Genomic DNA, 24,068 nt, shown 5'->3' with positions numbered 1-24,068 from the left:
ATAGCAGTGTAGGAGTGGCTTCTACCTACAAAACCAGACTAGTCACCTTCCTTTCCACCTTCACCTTTGGCTAGAATGACAATGTGGGGGAGGTGATCATTATTGCCATTTAATTCAAGTATTTGCCAGTGCTTACCTAGAGATCTGCACAACTGTGAATATTTTTTCTGTTAAATTGTTCATGCCGAGCTTTATAGGTACTCATTCAGAAACAGAGTTTCAAAAAGAAAAGAAAATCAGTGGCCAGCCATACATGCTCTGCAGTCCCACAAGCAATATAGCAGCAGCTTTGAAGTGACAAAGGGCAGCAATCAGACTTCAGCAGCTTTCCTTCCTCTAAGTCAGGCTTTCTCTCACTCTTTGGCTTTGGCTGCCATGCCCAGTAAATCAGGCAGTAAAATCAATGCTGCTTCCCTCCACCTCCCCACCATATTTCCTCTAAAGAAAATGCCCAGCCTTCCCAATTAGCCAAGGAAGGTGAGACAGCACACTCTGTTTGAGGCATAATATCAAGGTTAGCTGAGGAGACAAATGAATTAGTTTTATGTTTGTTTGAAAAAGAGGTTGGAGAATGCTTTTTGATGGAGGAAAAAAGAGGAGTGGAAAGTACATAAAGATTGTAAAACATCTATTTTTGCTAACTATAGCAATGCAAATATTTCTTGAAATACATGCATTAAATAATATTAATAATAATAATAATAATAATAATAATAATAATAATAATTTTTATTTATATTTCCCTCCTCTCCCTATGGATTGAGGAGGAATTACATCAATAAAAACAACAAAACTGTATAAAATACTGTACATACATTAAAATAATAATTGCTCTTAATTCAATACAATAAATAAATCATCATCTAAAATGCATAATAATAACCAGAAGTGGAATGTTTTCCTAGACTCTCTGATAAAAGATCAGGTGGATAGGCCTGCCGGAAGAGATCTGTCTTTAGTGCCTTCTTAAAGGCATCTAAGATGGTAATAAGACGGATCTCCTCCAGCAAGCTGTTCCACAGCTTGGGGCTACAGCAGTGAACGCTCTGTGGGAAGTTGTTAACCTGGTCTTCGAATGTTCTAATAAGTTCTTCCTGGATGTTCTGTGAGTGCGGGGCGGATTGTGTAGGGAGAGGCGTTCCCTCAAGTAACTTGGGCCCCAGCCATATAGGGCTTTAAAAGTAATAACCAACACTTTGTACTGTGCCCAGAAGCTAACGGGCAGTCAGTGAAGGGATTTTAACACCAGTGTTATATGGCTTTTCTTACAACCATCCCACCTACCTCAGTGCAATACAAGTATAGTTGGACTTTGTAATCCACTAGGTTCAGGAGCCCCTATGGATACCAAAATCCATGGATGATCAAGTCCCAATTAAGATGATGGTATTGTAACGCCCCTTATATAAAATAGCAAAATAAAGGTTTCCTTATTGGAACTTATATTTATATATTTAATATTTTCAAGCTGCGAATGGTTGAATCTATGGATAAAGAATCTGTGGATATGGAAAGCTGATTGTAGTATGGAGTGACAGCTTCTGATAAAACTTATAAATCCTCTCCAAAGGTAAATTTTGCTCTGTGTTCCATTATGATTCTGTTTCTGGTGGAGCCAGTTAGTGTATCACTTCAGGTATTTGGCTGACCTCACAACTGTTTTATTTAGATACTTTGCAAGCAGTTTGCATGAATAAACTCTTTGTATTTATGCATTCTACCAACTTTGGCCACTAGGTATTTCCAGTTTACATTGCCACTTTCAGATGCTTGATCCACAGCACAATGAAAGCCTGGCATGTGGTAATAGAAAACATTTTTGTGTATGTTAGACATTTTTTCCACACCAAAAGCCACTCAAAAGATCTGGGAGTCCATTTAGAACAGTATGGGATATGGCAGAGAAGACAGTAGTACATGGAAGATGCTGATGAAAGCCAGGTCTCAACAGAACATGTTAGTGTAAACCACTTCTGGATCCAACCTTGTGACTGCAATGTCCTTGTGTTATATTTCACATTTATGTGCCTTCCCTCACACATTTGCTCAGCCCTGCAATTGTACACGAATTACTTAACTTTGCTTGGATTGTGCCCTATATATAATAGGCCTGGTTAACACATATATCTAGTCTGAGCACAGCCATATAAAAATATCAGTATACTGGCTTCATTGTTTTGTGTGTCTTTTTTTTATTGGCCATAACCTACATTGTTTCATAGATGAAAACCAGAATTTATGTGGCCAAAGCACATCAGAGTGTGATCAAGTTGGCAAAGGATGTAAATAAGGAATAACAAAAAAGATAGGAGAGACTGCTGCAGTTTGCTTTTGCCAGAGCCTATAGGAAAGGGAAAGATTCTGCCCCCTTCTTTTCTCTTCCCCCAATGAATTCATTGAATGCAGGCTATTTTTGCACTTTGAACTCAGTTTGCAGCAATTGCAATATTTTAGGACAAAGGACATGATTATTTATATATGGGTCATATTCCATACATACTAGGGATGGAAAGAATATTCAAGAATATTCAGAAAATGGTTGAAAAACATGTTTTTTGAATGTTGAAAGACTCTGAAAAGAAGAATCCTGGATTGATGAGACCCTTCATAGTTCAGTGCTTATTCTGCACAAAATTTGCATGTGCTTGTTTTGCGTAGAAGACAGAAAAGTATTAATTACTGTGCAGACAATTCTGTCTTCTGTGCAGAAGAAATTTTGTAATGGGAGATTTATCATGTGTAAAATTTGTGCATGATTGATTGGCATAGAAAACAACATTTTTTGCACAGGAGTCAATGTATCTGTATTGAATTATTATTTTCCCTGCAGAAAATGCTGTAATCAGAGATTTTTTACATGTAAAAAATAACACATAGTTTAGTAAGTAAATAAGTTTATTTGTGTATTTGTGTAGCATATGCCATTGTGTATTTGTATAGCATATGCCATTACAAAAAGAAAGCAATCCGTCAAAACAAATATAACATCAATACATTGTAAAAATCCATAAAAACATAAAAAATAATAAAATAAAACATCAAACACATCAAATACATTATAAAGTAATACATTGCTTACAAAGTTAAAATCATCTTTAAAACAGAATATCGCAGAGAAAGGCAAAGACAAAAATGTGGGGCCAGATAAATCTAGATACGTATAAGAACCAAATACACTGATACTATATATGGTTGAATTACATAGTTGATTTGGAAAGAAAACAGCATTTTCTGCCAGGAATTAATATTTCTGTACAGTGGTGCCTCGGGTTACGAAATTAATTCGTTCCGCGGCTAATTTCGTAACCCGAAAAACCTTCGTAAGCCGAATTCCCATAGGCGCTAATGGGGAAAAATAGCTCTCTGCTGCCCTCCGGTGGCGAAATAGCGCCGAGGTTTTTTCGTAACCCGAAAAAACCTTCGTAAGCCGAAACAATAAATCCCTATGGGATTTTTTCGTATCCTGAAAAATTCGTAAGCTGGGTAATTCGTATCCCGGGGTACCACTGTATTGAAATATTTGTTCCCGTGCAGAAAATGCTGTTTACGGTGGAGAAAATTTTGGTGGTAGTGTTTATACGCAAAACAACTCCATATAAATTTTGCACAGAATAAATCTTGAATTGCAAATACCCTTTGAAAGGGGTTTTCAAATACTATTTCACAGCAAGAAGACAATTGCTGAAATTACTAATCTTTACCTTTGATAAGAAAAAGTGGCCACCCGGCTGGACAGGCAGGCCGCTTTGCCGCTAGAAGCGGCGGCGAAACTACAAGCCCCAGAATCCTCTGGGGCTTACCCCAGCTCCTCATTGGTGTGCGGGGCGGAAGGGGTGTCTCTTCCGCCCTGCGACGCTCTAGGAGCCGGGCTCTTTGGTCTGGGAGTTCCGGTCCTCCAGGGCAGCTCATTGGGCAGTTGCACTGGAGGAGGAGTCTCCCTGACCACGTGGTCTGGGGGCGGAGCCAGGGCCTATTTAAGGCCGCACTGCCAGCTCAGGCCCTCAGTCGGCGCTTGGCTCCGGTTGAGGACGGAGCCAAGCTGGAAGGGAGGAGGCGCTGGAGTGCTTCTCCCACCCACCCACTGCTTGGTTCTGGGCTTTTTGTCACAACTTGTGGGCGGCAGCATAGGCCAGGATCTGCACGGTGTGGTACCAGGGCTACGGAGCTCTGGTTTGGGAGTCAGTCGGGACCCGGGGGTGAATAGGGCAGGCGTATGGCCATTGCGGGGGCCATAATGCGAGAGTGCCTCCCGGTGACTAGGGGCTTAGCGAATATGTGAACGCATGGCAGAGTTGCGGTCAAGTGGTGTTCCTTAGCCCCTAGGTCATCCCAATGCCTGGTGGGGACCAGGCTTTTGCTAATCAGACAAACATGGGGTTGTTTGATTTCGCAGATCCTGACCTCATGCTTTGTGCCAACCCTACCAATTGTTTGCTATTAATAAAGTTGTGGCCTTTCCTCCAGCTTGGTCTCCTGTGGTTATTTGGCAGCAGCATCTGAGGCAAATGGTGGGCCTGTGCTGATAGGCAAAAATAGCACAGGCTGAACCCATGCTCTCCTGGTTCTGGTGCTCATTCTGGTTAGTCCCTGGGTCAGTATGGGGAAGGACTGGTGTTCACACACCCATCCCACACCAACCCAGCACTGGTGCACCATTTATTAACTTTCCAGCAGGTAATCCATCTAATCCCCCAGTTGCCCCATTTGATGCAAAAATGGATTACCTGATACCCTGTTTCCACAGAAGATGGGGTGACCGGTGTGGCAGATGGATCACCCACTGAAAAGATAAGGAGTCTAGGGGGAGGAGGCTGTCTGAATAGCCTAGGTTTTTTTGTGGAATTTCTTAGAAACTCAGTGGAAAACTGAGGGACAGATCAGAGCCTCGAGATCTATGTCTACACAAGCAAGATCAGGTTCAATCATGCCACAGGGGGTTGGCCTGTGTCATCTAAAGAAGACAATGTGGGGCTGCAGGGAAGCCAGGCTATTCAGCTCATGCAGGCAACCCCTTAGTGAAGAAATACATTCCTACTACAGGCCCATCACTATAGTGAATGGGCATAATTTGTCAAAAACATTAAATATGGTGGAGTTCAAATGAAGAGTCCTCCCTCCTACAGATAGATGGAATATAAGACCTTGTACACCACAGATAATTTTTCCAGTGTACTACAGGCATAATAATGGTGTATAAAAACATAGTTTTTGATCAGACTTGAATCAGTTATTTTTTGTGATGACTAAACAATGATTGAGGAAAAGTAAGAAATACAAGGCTTCTCAGAATAAATGGAGGAAAGGTGAGTCTACTGAAACAAATTTGTCGAGGTCAGTTTCTAACAGATCTTTCATTAAAGAAATCACTGTGCAGAAATGCTGCCAGTTTTGGTTAAGCCTTCACAAGGTGTTCAGGGCTAAGGATTTTTTTTCCTTGTGGAAGTGAATGCAGGAAGTGTCACTTTACTGAATGAGATTTCTATAAAGCTTTAGGGAACAACTGTCACCATTTGTCTGTTTCTCATACATCCAGCACAATAGAGATTTACCTTGAGAATGCCTGTGTTTCCTGTGCACTTTCTAATTTTAGTCCTGCCATTTGAGAGATCACTGAATTACAGGCAAAACAGGTGGGGGGGCAGTATTACCTTCTGGAACTACTTTATTTCTATGGAAACAGCTTTCCTTAACTAGTTTTAGCGACAAAGCATGTTTCAAAATAGAAAATGTGAAAATAATGTGGACGATGTGTTTAAAGTACGGTATGTTCTGGAAGAAAAACATAAATTTTGGCAATACTTTCATTTTAATCACTGGGATTTTACCTAACCAAGAGATGTTCAATTTACCCCACACCTTTAGATCCTTCTTTATCTCCTTCCATATCCTCTCATAATTATTCTTAAACAAGTCAACATTTTTCGTTGTTAACCATATGCCTAAATATTTTAATTTTTTACAAACTTGAAAACCAGAAACCTACCCTCAATCCATTTCTGTTTGTCTCATTGCTTACCATCACCAGTCATGGACTCCAGAACAAGGGAAGAAGTGGAACTCAAGTCCTCCTCAAAACTAGGCTAAAAAGGGACGGTGGCTACTGAAATGGCCCAGCAAAACTGGATCACATAAACCCCTATGTAGCTGGACCACCTCAGGAAGAATCACTCAAAGTGCATTAAATGAACACACACTCACACACACACACACACACACACACAGAGAGAGAGAGAGATGCACAAAAACATTAAGATAGCTATTGTAGGCCCATTACAGATGGGCTTAAAAGTATGCGCGGAGCGCATACTAGGGTTAAGACGGGGCGGTGCTTCTGCACCGCCCTAACCCTAGTGTGCGCTGTGCGCGCACAAAATGATGGCTGCTGTTCCACACGGCCGCCGCCATCGATACGTGATGACCGCGCCGCCTCCAAACGAGGCAACGCGGTTGTGACGTATTGGGGTTGTGGCAGAGTGCCTAGGGCGCCCTTTCCGCGACCCCGGAAGGAGCTCCGTTTCGGAGCTCCTTCCTGGTTTGGTCCATTGGGCGCAGCCTTCAGACGGCTGCGCCCCGTGGACCAAAGGAGAAAGGGGCCAAACGGCCCCTTTCTCCTTCTCCCTGCCGCCGCGGGGTGTCCTTGGGGCTTGAAGCCCCAAGGACACCCCTTTCCAAGCTGCAGGGAAGGGGCCTTTTGCTGCTTCCCCACAGCCCGGAAAGCGGCGGATCGGGGCCTCAGCGACTGCCACTCTGAACACTGAGGCCCCGATCCGGCGGGGAAAGGTGCGCCTACAGGCCGCCCCAAAGGGGAGGTCTGTAACGCGCTGTAGTCCAGTCATTTCATAAATAACAAAGACCCATCTATCCTATGCACACATACTTGGGGATAAAACTACATTGAACACATAAAGAGAGTTTTAAATAAATGGTGTTCATATTTATCGTTAAGGGTGATTGAATGATAATGAAATGGAAGAAGTAATTTGTCCTTCCTCTGACTCTGCCCTCAGGCTCTATGATAATAGTTGTGATGGTGTCACTAGAGAATCCAAATCACAGCAGGATGCAGATTGTCCTGCTCTTCATGGTTCTAGGAAACATCTGTGATGTCTAGTCATTCTTTGGGTAGGATTACTTCCCAGAGCAGGGGAATGGAGCAGGAGAGTTTGCTAGTATTTTTTACTTTGAGTGACAGAAAATCTGAAGAAGAAACAGCCCCTAGAACGTTATGATAGAGAATAGTTTTTGAGAAATTACAATTCACAAAATATGTTTTTCCTGTACTTTTGCTTCTACTCCTGCATGCACTTTGGAACTTGCCTGTCTCAATACCTTATGGCTTTTGGACAATGATGGATCAGCTCTGAGTCATAGAATCATAGACTTGGAAGCAATCCCAGCAGTCATGTAGCCCAAATCTATACCAGTACAGGCGTGCACAGCTGACACATCTTTGAAAGATGGGCATCCAAAGTCTGCTTAGAAATCCAGCAAAGGAGCATCCAGCACCTTCTAAGCTAGCCATGTAGGTAAATCTTGTGGATAATATTGGTAGAAGAAGACTGTATTGTACATTCATATGTTATGCATAAACCTTTAGTTTGTCTAAAATTTAAAATTCATTGGCTGGCATCCTATTAATGGCATACTCAGCCCTAAGTCGACCTTACATCTGTGTGCCTTACTAATGAGCCCTTGCAACCTCCCCATGACTGTTTTTGGTTGGTTAGTCAGAGAAGAGCAAGTTGGTGAAGCATCTCTCAATTCCCTGTAGCCAAACACAAAATGCTTACAACCTCCGGTGCAAAATGATTAGTCCATCTCCTGAGTCCTCCGGAGGTTGCAGTAAATGATGTAAGCATTTTGGAAGTGGAAGAGGAGTGTCGTTCTTTCTTGGGGAATATTGTTGCTAGCAGAATGTTGTACTGCCATATTCCGTATCCCACCAACATAGCAGGGATTCCTCCAAATCTTATAATCCAGGGCTGGACAAACTTTCCAAGGGTCCCCATGCCTTTACCACCACTAAAAATGGGAAGTCTTTCTTATCATGAACGACCAATGGTGTCTCTCAGTGTCTGAGTGTACTATATACCATGTGGAGGGGGGGGCATCATCATTTCTTATGTGCAGAAGTAGCTTTTTTCAAACACTTCCTGTTAAGAATACATTTCCTGTTAAAAACGGTTGACACTGGTGAAGATGGTGACCTTCCAGAAGCCTTGGGAGCATTTTTGGTCATTTTCAGTAGAAAACAATAGCCTGTTTTGGGAGGTAACAAGGCAAGGATGCAGAAATGGGTCCCCCAGAGAGCCATTGCAGCTCCCAAACCCTTGCTGCACTCTTATTATATCCCCTCAGCTGGAGGTTCTTCAGTACAGGATTGTGCCCTGAAGACATTCTAAACATAACTCTAAAAGTCTTAATCATATTTTTGGGGCATAGAATTTGCTAAACAAAATAGACTTGCTCTTTTCTCATTTAGGCCTAAAGTTTTGGAATACTGAGACTATTCAAAACATCATTGTAAATTACCAGCCTCATAGCAAAGAATATTTGTCTCTTATTTAACTCAGACATTTCATGAACATTAATTTACTCAAAATGTGGCAAGCCATTATTTATGGAGCGTGGAGACATGGAGGTCGCCACCTTAGGGGAGGACTTAGGACTTGAGGAATCTCTGGTGTTTCCAAGGTTTTTGATTTTATATATCCTTTCCACTATTAATTTTGCTAAAAAAGCAGACAGTCCTCTTGCTGATATCTAATCAAAGTACATGAATTAAGAACATACTTTTTTCCCCCCTTTATCAGTTCTTATTTACAGTCACTTTTCATCTTGTTGACTGCTTCCAGGAATAGAAATGTCTGAATCTGTGCTTCCACACTTTTGAAACATTGTGTTCCTTTTGTAGTATGAAAAAAGAAACCACCAAAACCCCCAACAACAACAATCAGTTTTAGCTAGAGGAATTACATTTGTTTTAAAATAAAACATGTATTACTAGATTCCAAGCTTCATTTTTTTAAAAAATAATCCATTTTGCTCCTTGTTTTTCATTTTATTTACATGTTGTAGCCTGCATATTGAGGACTGTGTTTCATTTTATTACCAAATAAATGTTAATAACTATTAGAATGAAGACATTATTTAACCTGCTCAAGAATGCTGCAAGCAGTGGAAACATTTTCTGTTATGCAATGCCTGATGATCTTAATATAAGGACATATAAAACTAAAACTTGAAAGGTGATGTTATTGTAAGTTTTGTACAAGATTATTTGCTGTTTCTCTCTATGTTAAGGAGTTTACTTACAAGAAATTTAAATACTGGTGTGTAATGGAGAGATGCGAATATATTTATTTGGCTAAGATTAGAGGAACAAAAGCACTACCAGCTTGTGGACATACTTAAATCTGTCCCACAGATAGCCAGTGACACTTAAAAGTGTTTAACTTGGTAAGATGACAGTGCATTTTCATGATATACAGCAGTACTTTATGCAGTACAGCATATTCTTAATTTCTAATCCTAAAAAGGAAATATTTGAAAAGATAAAAATGAAAACTATCTAACATTGTCAGTTCCTCCTTTGCAGAGAGGGAGTTTAGTTTAAGATTTATGTCCAAAATTCTATTGGTGGGTTATGTTTAGCCTCTTTACACTTTTTAACCATTGAAAGTCCTTTCAGCCATTAACAATGTAATGCCATTGTGCAAGGAGGTCTCCAGTACCATGGAGGTCTTCTTCTTGGCTACACAATGGCCACTAATTGGCCACAGGAACGAGGGTGGTAAAGCTCTTTCTGTGTGAATTGCCTTCCTTGCATCCACCACCTCCTGTATCCCAGACTAGACCTCTATAAACATACTTTATGCTCTGTTCTTATCAAACTTTGGGGATCTTTTTAGTGAGACCTTAAATACTGAAAATACAAATACAGTTGGGACAGTTTTAAAATGGGTTTGTCAAAATGTTTTTAAAAATCAATGAAAATGTTTGTTATTTGTTTGTTCATAGTATTTCTGTATCATCTCCCAGGACACAAAGGCTCCCAAGGATTTGGACAGATAAAAAAACAATTAAAACAATGCAAACATAAAAACATAAAAACATTTTAAAAACACATTAAAATACTCTTTAAATACTCCTAAAGGCAATCTAAAAACAGTCCTAGAATCCAGTTTCAAAACAGTTAAAGCAGCAATTTCAAATGTTGAATGTCATGCAGAACAGTACTTTATTGGCTGCCTGCCAGAAAATTTAAAGAGATGGTTCCAGCTTAACATGCTTGGGTAGAGAGCTCCACAGTCAAGGTGCTGCTACAAAGAAAGCCCTGCTACATGTATCCACCACCCTAACTTCACAAATTATTGAGATATGCAACAGGGCTGCCTCTGAAGAGCTCAAATTTCTGGCAGGTTCATATGGGAGGAGGTTGTCTTTCAAATATCTTGGCCTCAAGTCATTTAGGGCTTTGTAGATCCACACCAGCAGCGTCAATTGAGCTGGGAAGCAGGTTGGAAACCAACACAGTTCTTGCTGTCTCCTGTTATATGGTGTCTGCAATGCATACTCGACACTAGTCTGGCTGCTGCATTTTGCAGTAGCTGTAGCTTCCAAATAATTTTCAAGGGAAGAAAGCATTACAATAGCATAACTGAGGGATAACTAAGATATGAACCACTATGGCCAAATCTGTTTTGTTGAGTTTCCTGTTGTTTCATACTGGGTTGCAAAACTTTGGCTTAACATTTATGCTTTTTATAAGTTGTGTATATTTTACCCAGGATTGGCCAGACAACTACAGAATTGTGTTTGATAGCACTGGTTGCCTCAGCTTAGTAATGGAGATGAGCACTGACCATATAGTCAGACATAACAATCAAATTTGTATTTACCTTTACATTTTAACATTTAAAATACTGTGGGCTCTTGGTAGTGCTGGTGTTTGGTTTCAGGATCCCAAAATCTTTAGATGCTCATGCCCATTAAATACAAAGGTATAGTAAGATGGTGTCTCTTGTATAAAATTTATATGTTTTTAATGTTTTCAAGCCATGGGTGGTTGAATCTGTGGATAAAGAATCTATGGATATGGAGGGCTGGCTGAATGTACATTGCTGCGCATTAACTATATTTCCTATGACACCCTGTAAACACTTGGGATGAAGTATGAAAATCCTATTTTAATGGAGTTGGTTGAGTCCAGTCAAATTTCCAGTTTAAGCGCACACTTGAACAATGTTATTATTTCTTTAAGAGAGAAAAACTGTTTCACAGATGCTCAAGGTGAATTTTGGCGAGTCTACCCATTTTCTGAAGTCAATTGCTCACTATGATTGCTCTGCCTGTTCCATTTCATTATGACATGCTATTAATTATATTTGAGTCTGCATAAAAATAAATGTGACAAGAACAAATGATAGGTAATGGTATAAGTCATAAAAAGGTAGTAGGCATGCTGTACTCATCTCATGTACATTCATTGTCATAATTGTTCACAAAAGCACGGAAGTTTTATTGCTACTGCTTTTTTCTTTTTACCTCCAGCTGACTTCTAAATTTTTTACAACTATAACTTTTCAGGGTACTATTGCAATTGTCAGCCTGTCTCATGAACAGATATTTAAAACTAAGGAATAATACAACATTTACAAACTTTTTATTTATTTATCATAGTGGCATTGTGATCTTAGGTCATCTTATGTGAGTTGTCATCCCCAAGCCATGCATTGGCCACTGCTGTGAGTGAGGGTTTTTTTTTGTGAGCCTCCATGATAGAGCCCAGGATGCTATGTGCTTGCCCCATGAGGCCAAGTGGTGTCACATGTAGGAAGCAACGAGTGAATCTGTTTATGGGCTGACTGCCCCCCTCACACATTCTTTCTGGACTAAGCACATGCTTGACTTTAGATATTAGAACAGTGTACACCTTGGCACTCGATTGTGGCAGAGAATTGGACTCTGGAGCTGCCTCCACAGGGCATGGGACTATGGGGGGAGTTGTAAAGCAGTCAGTGCTTGGGGCTGATATGGGGGTTTACTCTGTTTTATAAAGTCACAGAATTTGGGAGGGAGCTCCTCCTGTTTGACCTTCCAAAGATGACTGTCATGATAACAACCAACTTCTTTGGATTTCCCTAAGGATCTGGTGTCTTGGTCATGGGTCAGCTGTGATGGTGTCATAGGTCAACATCTGAGCCTCACAACCACAGTTAGGTTGCTCAACCTCTTTTTGTTTGCTCTGCCTCAGGTTTTAAACATTTAAGTAGGTTTTAGGTCAATAAAGATGGCACTTGTTTAACCCAATTGATGTTGTATTGTCTCATTATTTCATGGTTGGTCAACTTTCCCCATTTAGTTCTTGCAACAGCTGTGAAAACTATTACCAGCCCAAAGTCACAGAGTAGGGTTCATTATGGCCAGGTCTCCCTAGTTGTTCCATGTTTGGAGGGGAGAATTCTTGTTTGATTGTACTGGCTACTGGTGTACTTTTGTTCTGAATTTGAGATGATATGATGACATTTAAAGCCATAAGTGGTTTAGGGTGGCCATACTTGAGGTAGCACCTGTCTCTATATATGGCTGTGCAAGGGCTTTATTCTGGTGGAGGCGTCCTCCTCCGTATCCTACCAGTTTTAGCAATACACTGTGTGAGATGGCCTTCTCAGCTGTGGCACCCCAGTTGCGGAATGCATTCCTCTTGGAGGCTTGGTTGGCACCAACACTAGGTTCATTTTGGTGAAAAGTAAAGCCACGGCTGTTTACTAAAGACTTTGTGCCTAACTGATTTGCTTCATAATGCAAATGTATACGTTATTCTAAACTGTTCTAACTTTTTAATCTCTTTTCACTTGTTAACCGGGTTAAGATTTTAACATTATATTTATTGTTATAAATTGTTTTAACCTGTTTATATTTATTTTAGTTGTTAAGTCTTCAGATGATGTAAGGCAGATACAGAGCAGGATGGGGTAGGAGGAGAGGGAGAAGAGGCAGAGAGGGAGGAAAAGATAGTAAAGAGGTACGTATAGGGGAAGGCTGTGTTTGTATGTGTATGAGAAAAGGAAAAGAGAGCCAACACACATACCCCACTCACTGTACATTCAGCCAGACACACCATCAACATATAACCACACAGTCCATCATTCACTGCTCTGTGTCCCCCCCTAGGGACACCTTTAGTTGTCAGGTGTTGTTGGGCTACAACTTCCATCATTATCACACAGCTTGGCCAGTGATCAAAGACAGTAGGATCGTCCAAGGATCCACAGCTGAAATCACTGCTTTACAAGGAGGTAGTACAGCAGCCCAGAACCGAAGAAAGGATCTAGCCATTTGGATTGTTGAGACTCTGACATCAGCTTCTTTCCATTTATGGAAAGTGTATAAACGAGATTTTCCTTGCTAATCTTTTCTCAAGGTTGAAAGGTGAAATTGTCTTCACTGAAGAGTAATAAGTTCCATTGCTGCAGCTGAGAAGGGTTGTTTCCACTTGACTAGTTATGAATCTCTGAAGGCTGCACACTGAAAGTGCAGCATAGATTGCAGTATTTTAGGTGTAAGGATAATTTAACAAAAGAAACACTGCTGCTTTGTAGCTGATCTGAATGATGGAGTGTCATAATACATTTTGTTGCTATCTCATACAAGAAGTGCAAACAGGTAAAGTAATAGATACTTTTAAACATCTCTTGGTTATTTGATGCGAAGCTTTCAGTGTCAGCAAAGGTCTTTAGCAGAGCTGTCAGCAGCCAGACAAGCTGACTACCCATTCACACCATGTAAAATTTGAGGTTAGGCAGTTCCACATGATGCATGAATGAAATTCAGAATCAAAGACCTGGTTCTCACCTTAAAGCAGTTCTTTTGTAGATGTATCAGGAAGGGTGAATACTCATGTGGGCCCCGAACAGACAGGCCAAAATAAAGCTGTTTTGGGTCATTTTGGAGCCATGCCAAAACCACACTCCAGTCCTAAGAACTGGAGTGCAGCTTTGGTGTAGCTTCTGGCCTCTTAAGATGTGTGTGTCATTTAAACAGCATACCTCCAAAGTGACCCGAAGCAGCTTTATTTTGGCCTGTCTGTTTGGGCCCGTACTTTCTACATCTACAACAAAATGCTGTGCATGCAGACAGTTGATGCAACCTTTCATTTTGTTTTTCTTTTGTTTTAAAGAGTTTTTAACTTTAAATTTTAATAATGTAAAGCTTTTAATTGTTTGAATACTTTAATTGTTTTTAAACTTGTATTTTGCATGTTTTATAGCATTTTAACTGAGATTGTTTTAGATTTGTTAGCTGCCTTGAGTCCCTGTACAGGGAGGAAGGTGGGATATAAATAAACATTTACTACTACTACTACTACTACTACTACTACTATTTCATTCTCAGAATGTTGAGAGTACATTAAACATCTGTACATTCCAAATTGTAGATGTATGGTAGCATTTGCTCTTCCTCACTATATGTATGGGTTGCATACTACTAGAGAATATGCCCTTACCAAATCCTGAAAAGGTCTTGTTTGGCCACTCAAAAGACATCATAAACCCCCTAAATGTAGCAGATTCTGTCAGACCTTGGATGCTTTCATAGGAAAGAAATGACAAAACCACATTTTAAAACCCTATGAAACGTATTTGGTTGCCATACATCAAAAATAAGACATGGTGGGACATACACACACATAACCACATAATGAAGAAAACTAAATGGACCTTGGCAGGGACCGATAAAATAAAATGCACCACCCACTCCAATGAGCACTAAAGCTAGAACAGGTTGAGTCTCCCTTATCCAGCATTCCAAAATACAAAATACTCCAAAAACCAAAACCTTTTTTCATGGGTGCCACCTTTGCTTTCTGATGGTCCAAAGCACATCAACTTTGTTTCATGCACAAAATTATTTCAAAATTTGCATTAAATTACCTTCAGGCTATGCATCTGAAGAAGCAGGCTCAAATCTCATGCTATCAACTTCTCAGTTAGTTTCAAAAGTGCTATAAGATCCCTCTGCATATTTTGGGGATACATACATTTATAAAATAAATGAATTTTTGTGTTTAGACTCAGATTCCATCTGAAAGATATCTCATTATGAATATATATGCAAATACAGGTATCCCAAATCCAGAAATCCAAAACACCTCTGATCCTAGGCATTTTGAATAAGAGAGACTCAACTTGTTATTCATTCAGGTTTCATTAACAGAGACTCGCACATTACTAGCTCTGCCCTTATATTTCCAAAGATGGGTCATTTGGGCTCATCAGTACAAATCATGATATGTTACCATCCTCTCACTTCTTCAGATATAAAGGGATGCCAATCCTAAGCTTTATTGTATAGTTGTGCAATACAGGAAACCACCAGGGCCCAGTATGATTAAAGGACATTCAGTTTATTTTCTCCAGTGAGTGCAGCATGAGTCCTGATTAACAGACTCTGTCCAAGCACTCATCTTGTGAATGTATACTGTTGTTGTGTCTCTGTGTTATTATTAATGCAGAGGATAGGTAATTGATTGTGTCAAGTTAAGTGGAAGGTCTGCCAAGTCAAAATAACAGGAAGGCACATTTTCTACAGAGGAAATTCAGAAAATGCAATTTTATTGAGGGAAAATAATGTGCATTGTTGGTGCAGAATATGTCCCAGATTACAGATCCATTTGACCCTCGGTATCCGCATGGGATCCGTTTGAGACCCGCCTGTGGATACCACAATCCATAGATGCTGAAGTCCCATTGTTCTCAATAGTGGTGTGGCCATGCAGCCATGCCACCATTAGGAACATCAAGGCTTCTTACCTGCCTCTCTACCAAGGGCTCAGGAGGCCAGAAAAGCCGCTCTTAGCCACACACACACAAAGTTAACTCAGGGCCCGCCAGGTTGCCTCCGCCCCATCTCTTCCACATTCTCATCAGTCACTGGTCAGAGAGAGCCATCAAATCCATGGATGGCAAGTTTGTGCATACCAAAGGCTGACTGTAATCTTTCAAAACTGCTCAGTTTTCAATTACTTCTTTACAGCAATAAGAAAAACAGTAAAATGATGCATTGCTGTCTGCAAGAAGGAAATTTATGAAGATTTGCATCCCTAACACTACATGTCTTGGTATTCTGATCCATCCCTTAAAGTGGTAAATAAAAGAAGTTGCTAATATATTTATAAGATACCATAGCAAGGCACATGGTATCTTGATAATTAAGCTGTGTTAAAACTGTTAAAAATGTAATCAGATTTTCAGAACTCACGTTGTGTGTGGAAATGTCAAAGAGCTAATAGTTATTTGATTTCAGAATTTATGAAGATGAAAATGGGGAAAAAAATGCCACCACTGTTTGCTGTGCTCTTGGGTGTTTAATTACTGAATGGTACGGTAAAAACACTTGCATGCCAAATTTGCCATTTATTAGCAAAAGTTTGTCACCTCATCAAATTTGTGGGTTGGAGGAGGGATTTTTTTCTTTTTTAAGTTGCAATAGATAACTATTAAAGGGACAGTAGAGTTGGAATTCATCCATAAACTACAGTTCCTCAGCCATGGATTGTACAAGGATAATGGCTTCGTGGCTCACTACACACATTTGAACACTATCTGACCCCATCCTCAGGGGTGCGTCCTACACTCGTCTATTCTCTCCACCTACAGGCCAGTTTCCAATACCAAACTAGTCTTGCCTCTTCATTTCCATACACATTGGCCAGTGCACAATGTTTTTGTTCACCAAAGTTAAACGTTAAAACTGGACTACTACTTCGTTTCCATACACAAAGGATTTTGAATTTGAATTGACACTCTCACATACCAATGGCATATATATGTCTGTCCTTGGTTTTTACTCCACTAAATGCATCAGAGGAAGTAGACTACAGTCTACAAAAGCTCATGCTGCCAGCTTCTTTCAGTTAGTCTCAAAGGTACTGCAAGCTCTCTCTACATATCAAAAGGACAGGCACACTTGTGACCAGGTTTTACTTAAAGGAATGGGCAGGGTGGAGAGTTTGTTTAATATGCTCCTACAGAAGGCTTGGGGGAAGTGTTACTGACTACTGATAATTTTTACACTTAAACAATCACTGGGGGCATTAAAATGATCTCCCAAGACAATTGCAGATTGGTGGGAATACCCTGGAGAAATCTTACAAATGACCTTGGAGATTTCATGTGACCAATAGACAACATGTCCTTCCTCCTTGTTTTGAAGCTGATAAACATACAATGTCTGCCTTTCTTCTGCTGGATTCTGTATTATTAATTTCTGCCATCTTTATGCTAAACCAGGAGTTTTATTGCAAGTTAGCAATTAGAATTGTTGAAAGCAGAGTTAGTATATTATAAAGTAATTACTGAAAACATACTTCAGTAAGAAGTGTCCTCTTACTTACTGACACTTCATGATCGCAGGGAGAGGCAGGAAATATAAATAAAACCTATTATTATTATTATTATTATTATTATACTATTATTTATTTATTTACAGTACAAATGAGCAGTTCATTTATTTTGCATTTTATTATTGTATTTTTCCCACTGCTGTCTGCATCATGCATTGAATTTGTTAGTCCAGCCAAGGTTTTTGCAAAACCAGTCCATGTTTGGAAAAGATTGTTGCATTGATTGAATGAAGTGAGAGTGAAAGATATATAAATGTCATCTTTCACCTCACATGAGTCTCAGTTAATATCTCCCATCCACTGAAATGACAAGTTCAGTGAGACAGCTCTGTTTTGGCTTGCTTTGTACATAATCAGGACTACTGCTGCAGCACATGTTCCGGCAAATAATCCAGTAAATTCTCTCTACATTTAGAAAGAGAATGCGAACAGTAACATGGACATTTGCAAATTTGGAGAGGTTTTTTTGCAAGGGCAGTGAACTGTTTTTTATAGGGGCAGAGTAAGAAAGCTATAGATCTTTCATGATACAATTAGGCCTGATACAGAGTGTCACTTTGTGCCGATTTGTGCGCAGAGTTAGGGTGCAGCAGACAGCCTAACCTCACCCCCAGGGTGCCATTTTGGCACACACTGGTCCACACGGCACGCACCATTATGATGCCCCTCCGATGCTGCATTCACATGATGCAGCACCAAAAGAGTGTCATAAAGCCATGCTGTGGCAGCTACAGCACCCCTTGGAGGATGCAAAAAGAAGCTGGAGGCTGGATCAGAACGGCGTGAGGTTGTTGTGGCCCTGATCTGGCCAGTAAAGGGGCCCCTCCATTTCTAGAATCGTATATCATCTTTTACTTAATAAATATACTTAGGGCCAGAACAGATAGCCAGCAAGGAAAGAAACATTGGGACTGGCAGATCCGCTCCCATTTGGGCTGGGGAAGGGCCGCATTTTCTAGCCCTGCCACAGCTCCAGGGCAGCTTCAAGACACTTGGGGGTGTGCAGCATGTAAATGCCATGCTGCTGAAACATCTTGAAGCTGCCCATGTTGGGGCAGCCTTCTGGTTTCCGAGTGGTGTCTAGGTGACTTCAGAGCATGTGGTGTGTAAACACTGCACTTGCAAGACGCCCAGAAGTGGGCTTTAACAGGCCATCTGTTTCAGCCCTTAGCTTTATAACAGAGGCACTAAGAAACCCTGTTAGTGAATTATGAAGATATATATCAGGACACAGGCAAGAGTGGCAAATGTGCACTGGAACCAATGTGTCTCAATGTGTGATATGCATCAAATGCTTCGTCAGCTCTGCTACATAGCAACATAACAGCAGCCCTCTACTGGATACTGATCTCATGAAAAAGCCAGTTCTAATTCCCACATATGAATGTCTACTTACAAATATGTAACTCACATACAGGATTCCTACAAGTGTGTTTTTAGACACCCGGAAATTTTTTTAAAAGTGCTTTAGTATTTAAGAATTGATACTCTGGTTTCTCTTCAGATCGTATAAATCTTTCACCTTTTACTAAGGATTTCCGTGGAGAGAAACATTTATGAGTTTGTAACCAATTTTTTGAGGCTTAAGGAGCCCTGGTGGCGCAGTGGTTAAATGCCTGTACTGCAGCCATTCACTCAAGACCACAAGGTTGTGAGTTCAAGACCAGCAAAAGGGCCCAAGCTCGACTCAGGCTTGCATCCTTCCGAGGTCGCTAAAATGAGTACCCAGACTGTTGGGGGCTAATTAGCTTACTTGCAAATTAGCTTACTTGCTGTTCACCGCTTTGATCTCTGGAATAGCGGTATATAAATAAAATAAATTAAATTAAATTAATAGTACTGTAATACAAAACACTCAAGATCATTTATTAATAAGTTAAAAAATATTAGTCCCAGTACATAAGTCTGAGATTCTAAGGTTTATATTTCTCAGTTACAAAAGTTTATTGTTCATTCCAATCCTCACCTCTTCTCTTATGATGGCTAAGTTTGCAGCAAAGATGCCTTTTCCCCAGTGCGAAAAGGAGTGGCATTTTGCCGTTCCTTTTAGTGCTGGGGAGAGGCCAGATTGGGACCATGACCCCTTTCTAAGCTGAAGCTCTGGTGGTCATGTGGCCAGCATGACTGCACCAAATGCTGTTACCTTCCCACTTAAGTGGTACCTATTTATCTACTTGCATTTGCATGCTTTTGAACTGCTAGGTTGACAGAAGCTGGGACTAGTGATGGAAGCTCACCCTATCATGCAGCACTCAGGGCTCAAACTGCCAACCTTCTGATCTTCCGATCATCAGAACAGGTGTCTTAACCACTAATTTACTGCATCCCCTTCCTTTTATAGTCTGGTTATATTTGGACCAGGCCTCTTCCTTTTAGGGAAGTTTATTACCTTTTAGATCAACTTGAATGTTGCTTATAATGTGTGCCATGAAGGAATAAGAGAAATGTTTAATCTCTCAAAATTGGATTCAGATTCACTTTCATTGGATTCAAATGATGGATTCAGAGCTCCAGAACAGGAAGAAAAAAATGATTTATTGCTCTGGTTATATAGCTGAATTGCTTACTTTCTGCACAAGTAGCTTTGAAAATCTTCAATATGTGTTTATTTTCTTGATACTAAGTTCAGTTTTGCACACAGCTGTGCACTCACTGAAAACAATCAGACTTCTCATGAACAACTGCATATTCTGGAGCTCATGTGTATCAGAGTCCACACACCGTCTCCTTTGCAAACAGAACATTCACTCATGTGAACAGAGGCTCTCTGAGAATTTTTTCTATTTGAAGTATTCTGCTGCATCAAAAGTATTCAGCAGTCTTGATGCTTACAAGTTGACCAATATTCTATAGATTTCCAAGTGGTTAGCTATCTGTTGTAGCAAAAACAACAGAGTCCTGTAACATCTTATAGACTAATAGGTTTTGTTTAGCATAAGATTATATAGATCACAGATCACTCCATTCAATGCATGGAGTAGTGCCTCAGTTCGCAGATTATTATGTGTACGCTTGGGTGATCAGGCGGATAGGGAATGTACTAATATATTAATTCATTAGCCACACTGCTCCTCAAAATTATTTCTGTCCTCCTTTCATCCACCCAAGTATGTGCAGAATAATGTGCCAACTGAGGCACTACTATACACATCTGATAAAATGGGCTGAAGTTATGAAAGTTTATGCCAGATAAAACTTGTCAGTCTGTAAAGTGCTGCAAGACACTTCATTTTCAATATTATAAATTTTACTACAGTTGGAAGTATTTCTTCCTCTATCAGCAATGGCCATGTTCAGAGCTACAGGGAATTTTCAAGGAACCCCTGCCAAGAAAGGATAAGCAAATGCCTCACACTGTGGAAAGATCCAGTAATGAGCCTCTCACAGTGGTTTGCCCCTGGCCTTATGTTGCAGATTACTTTGCATAGTGGTACAGTCAGCCTGTGTGGCTGAACTAGCAGAATAATGCTGCTGTGGATGTTCATCAGAATTGTGATGACCACAACAGGAGAATAGAAAAAACACCTTTTCCTAGAGTTGTATTTCTTTCCATCTTATGAACTGAAATTCCACATATGATATTTAGGACTTTTAAGTGGTGATGGATCATAAAAGTTATGTTGGTGATGAAGAAGAGCAGCTGCTTCTTTGAAGGAACTGCTCTTTTGACTTGACAGCTGTTGCTACAACACAAGAGAAGGCAAACAAGAGAGGTTAAGAAACAGATAATCTGCCCCAGAAACAGGGTGCAAAACAAAGGTGGGATCTTAGCCTCAAAACACTATACCATTCCTTTGACTCCACATTTGTTTTGCAACAAAAATTCATTTCACAGAAAGAGAGCCAGTTAATTCCCTTCCCCTGCCCCCACCAGTTCTTGTGAATTTTATCCTTATTTTGACTAATATACCAATACATTATCCATTTCAGTATCCAAAAAGATTTCCTCTTCACCTGGAAAACCCCTTGCCCTTCCTCCCAAAACCTTCATTTCTTCTCTATACTTTCAAAGAATGAGGAAAAGGTATAATTTTGGTTTTACTTCCTGTGCAGCCACAGGAAACCAGTCCTCCTTAGCTCCAGGTAAGGTGGAATAGGCAACAAGGGGGTCAGCTAACCAACAGCGATGACCTGATTAATGGGATGCAGGTGGTGGGATCCTTAGGTGGGAGTGATCATGTTCTCCTGGAGTTTGTTATACAGTGGAAAGGAGAAGCCAGGCATGGTCAGACATGCATTCTAGATTCTAGGAGAGCTGATTTTAATAAACTTAGAGAAATACTGTCAGTGATCCCATGGTCAGGAAGGGAGTTCAGGATGAATGGGAGTTTCTCCAAAGGGAGATGCTGAAGGTACAGTTTAAGACAGTTCCAATGAGGAAGAAAAATGGGAGGTGTCTCAAGAAACCAGGATGGATGACTAAGGAAATTTCAACTGAGCTAAGTTTTAAATGGAACATGTGTATGAAATGGAAAAGGGAAGAAATCATCATAGAGGAATTCAAACAAATAGCTAGCATATGTAGGGGTAAAGTCAGAAAAGCTAAAGCACAGAATGAACTTAGGTGTGTTAGAGAGGTTAAGAAAAATAAAAAGGGGAAAAAAAAGAGGATCCCAACAATTATTGCTCAGTTAGATTGACATCAATACCAGAAAATCTTTTAGACTCAAGCATCTCATTAAATGGAGAGTCTGTGAACATTTATAAGGGAATACCATAAACACAAAAAAGTCAACATGGGTTTCAGAGAAACAAGTCATGCCAGACTAATCTGATATCTCTTTTTAATAAGATTACCAGATTTGTAGATGAAGGGACTGCTGTAGATATAGCATACCTTGATTTCATTAGGACCATTGACAATGTCCCCTATTATATTCTTGCAAATTTGCTACTAAAATGTGGGCTAAACAATGCAATTGTTAGATGGATTTGTAATTAGTTGCCTTGCTGAATCCAAAGGATGCTCAGCAATGGCTCCTATTCAACTTGGAGAGACATTACTCGCTGTTGCCACATGGTTCTGTCCTGGGCCCAGTGCTATTCAACATCTTTATCAATGACTTAGATGAAAGAATAAAGGGCATGTTTTGTAGATGACACTAAATTAGGAGGACTAGCTAATATCCCAGAGGACAGGTTCAAAATTCAAAATGATGTGAATAGACTAGAAAACTGGGCCAAAACTAACAAAATGAAATTCAACATGGAGAAATGGAAGGTACTGCACTTAGGATGGAAAAATGAAATGCTCAGATATAGGATGGGAGACACCTGGATTAACAATATTACGTGTGAAAGGGATCTAGGAGTCCAAGTAGACCACAAGTTGAACATGAGTCAGCTATGCGATGTGATAGCTAAAAAGGCCAATGCAATTCTAGGCTGAACCATTAGAAGTATAGTGTCTAGATAAATGGAAGTAATATTGCCGCTCTATTAAGATTTGATCAGTCCCCACCTAGAATACTGTGTCCAGTTCTGGGTACCACAATTCAAAAAGGATGTTGAGAAACTGGAATGCATCCAAAGGAGGTGAAGGGATTGGAAACCATGTGGATAAACTTAGGGAGCTGGGAATGTTTAGCCTGAAGAAGAGATGGTTAAGAGGTGATATGATAACCCTGTTTAAATATTTGAAGGGATGTCATATTGTGGAGGGAGCAAACTTGTTTTCTGTTGCTCCAGAGAACAGGACCCGGAACAATGGATGCAAGCTCTAGGAAAAGAGATTCTACCTCAACACTAGGAGGAACTTCCTGATAGTAAGAGCTGTTTGACAGTGGAACACACTTCCTCAGAATGTAGTGGAGTCTCCTTCCATAGAGGTCTTTAAGCAGAGGCTGGATGGCCATCTGTCGGGGATGCATTGATTGAGAGTTCCTGCATGGCAGGGGTTGGAATGGATAGCCCTTGTGGTCTCTTCCAACTCTATGATTCTTTAAAAGAAGGGGCTCAAATGGCAATGAAAACACACACAGGAAGGGTCAGTACAAGACATTTTACTGCTCCAGGAGAAGAAAAGGATATCCTCTTGTACAGAGGTAAAGCAAAGAGGCAGTTGGATCTTATATCAATAGGATGTTAGAAACAGTTCTCTCCAGCACACACAACACATTCTGTCTTCCAGCACCTTCACTATTGCCCCTTCTCCCTTTCAGCAGCCTCTGTCTAAGGTAGCTGCCTCACTATGCCTGATGGTACAGCCAGATTTGTGTGCTGGCAATTTAATGTTCTGACAGCCATCATGCCTCAGTCACCTCGAGTACCAACTACACAACTTACCACAATGAAGATGCATGTTTCTCTGTAGGAATATACAAGAAAACCCTTGTGATCCATAGCTGTGCTATGAACTGGTAGGTTGACTCTCAACTGTGTGTCAAAATAATGTGAGAAGGTGTATTTTTTTAAAAAAAAAATTTATGGTGCATGTTCATTGATTTAAGACAATATTCTTTGCCCTTGTCAAAAATGTATTTGCAAATTCAGTGACCCAAATGATGAGCTCCTCTGGTAAGAATAGATTAATCTCAGCTGCCCTGGAAGATGGCCAAGGAGCAGATTCCAGCCAGGAACCTGAGGTATAAGGAATATAAAAGACCAGAGATACTTGTATGGGATCTCCAAGAAACAGTGAAGACTTGTAATTCTAGTTGCC

The 24,068-nt window shown here is 40.3% G+C and overlaps 1 protein-coding gene and 1 pseudogene across 1 annotated transcript in view; both read left to right on the top strand.

The window, feature by feature from the left end:
• Window positions 1–24,068, top strand: part of CHRM3 (cholinergic receptor muscarinic 3) — a 397,697-nt gene that overhangs the window by 340,556 nt on the left and 33,073 nt on the right.
• On the top strand, window positions 18,892–19,001 carry LOC121920098 (annotated as a pseudogene).

Source organism: Sceloporus undulatus, chromosome 1 (genome assembly GCF_019175285.1).
Source record: "Sceloporus undulatus isolate JIND9_A2432 ecotype Alabama chromosome 1, SceUnd_v1.1, whole genome shotgun sequence".
NCBI lineage: Eukaryota > Metazoa > Chordata > Lepidosauria > Squamata > Phrynosomatidae > Sceloporus > Sceloporus undulatus.
This window is presented reverse-complemented; position numbering and strand designations above follow the sequence as displayed.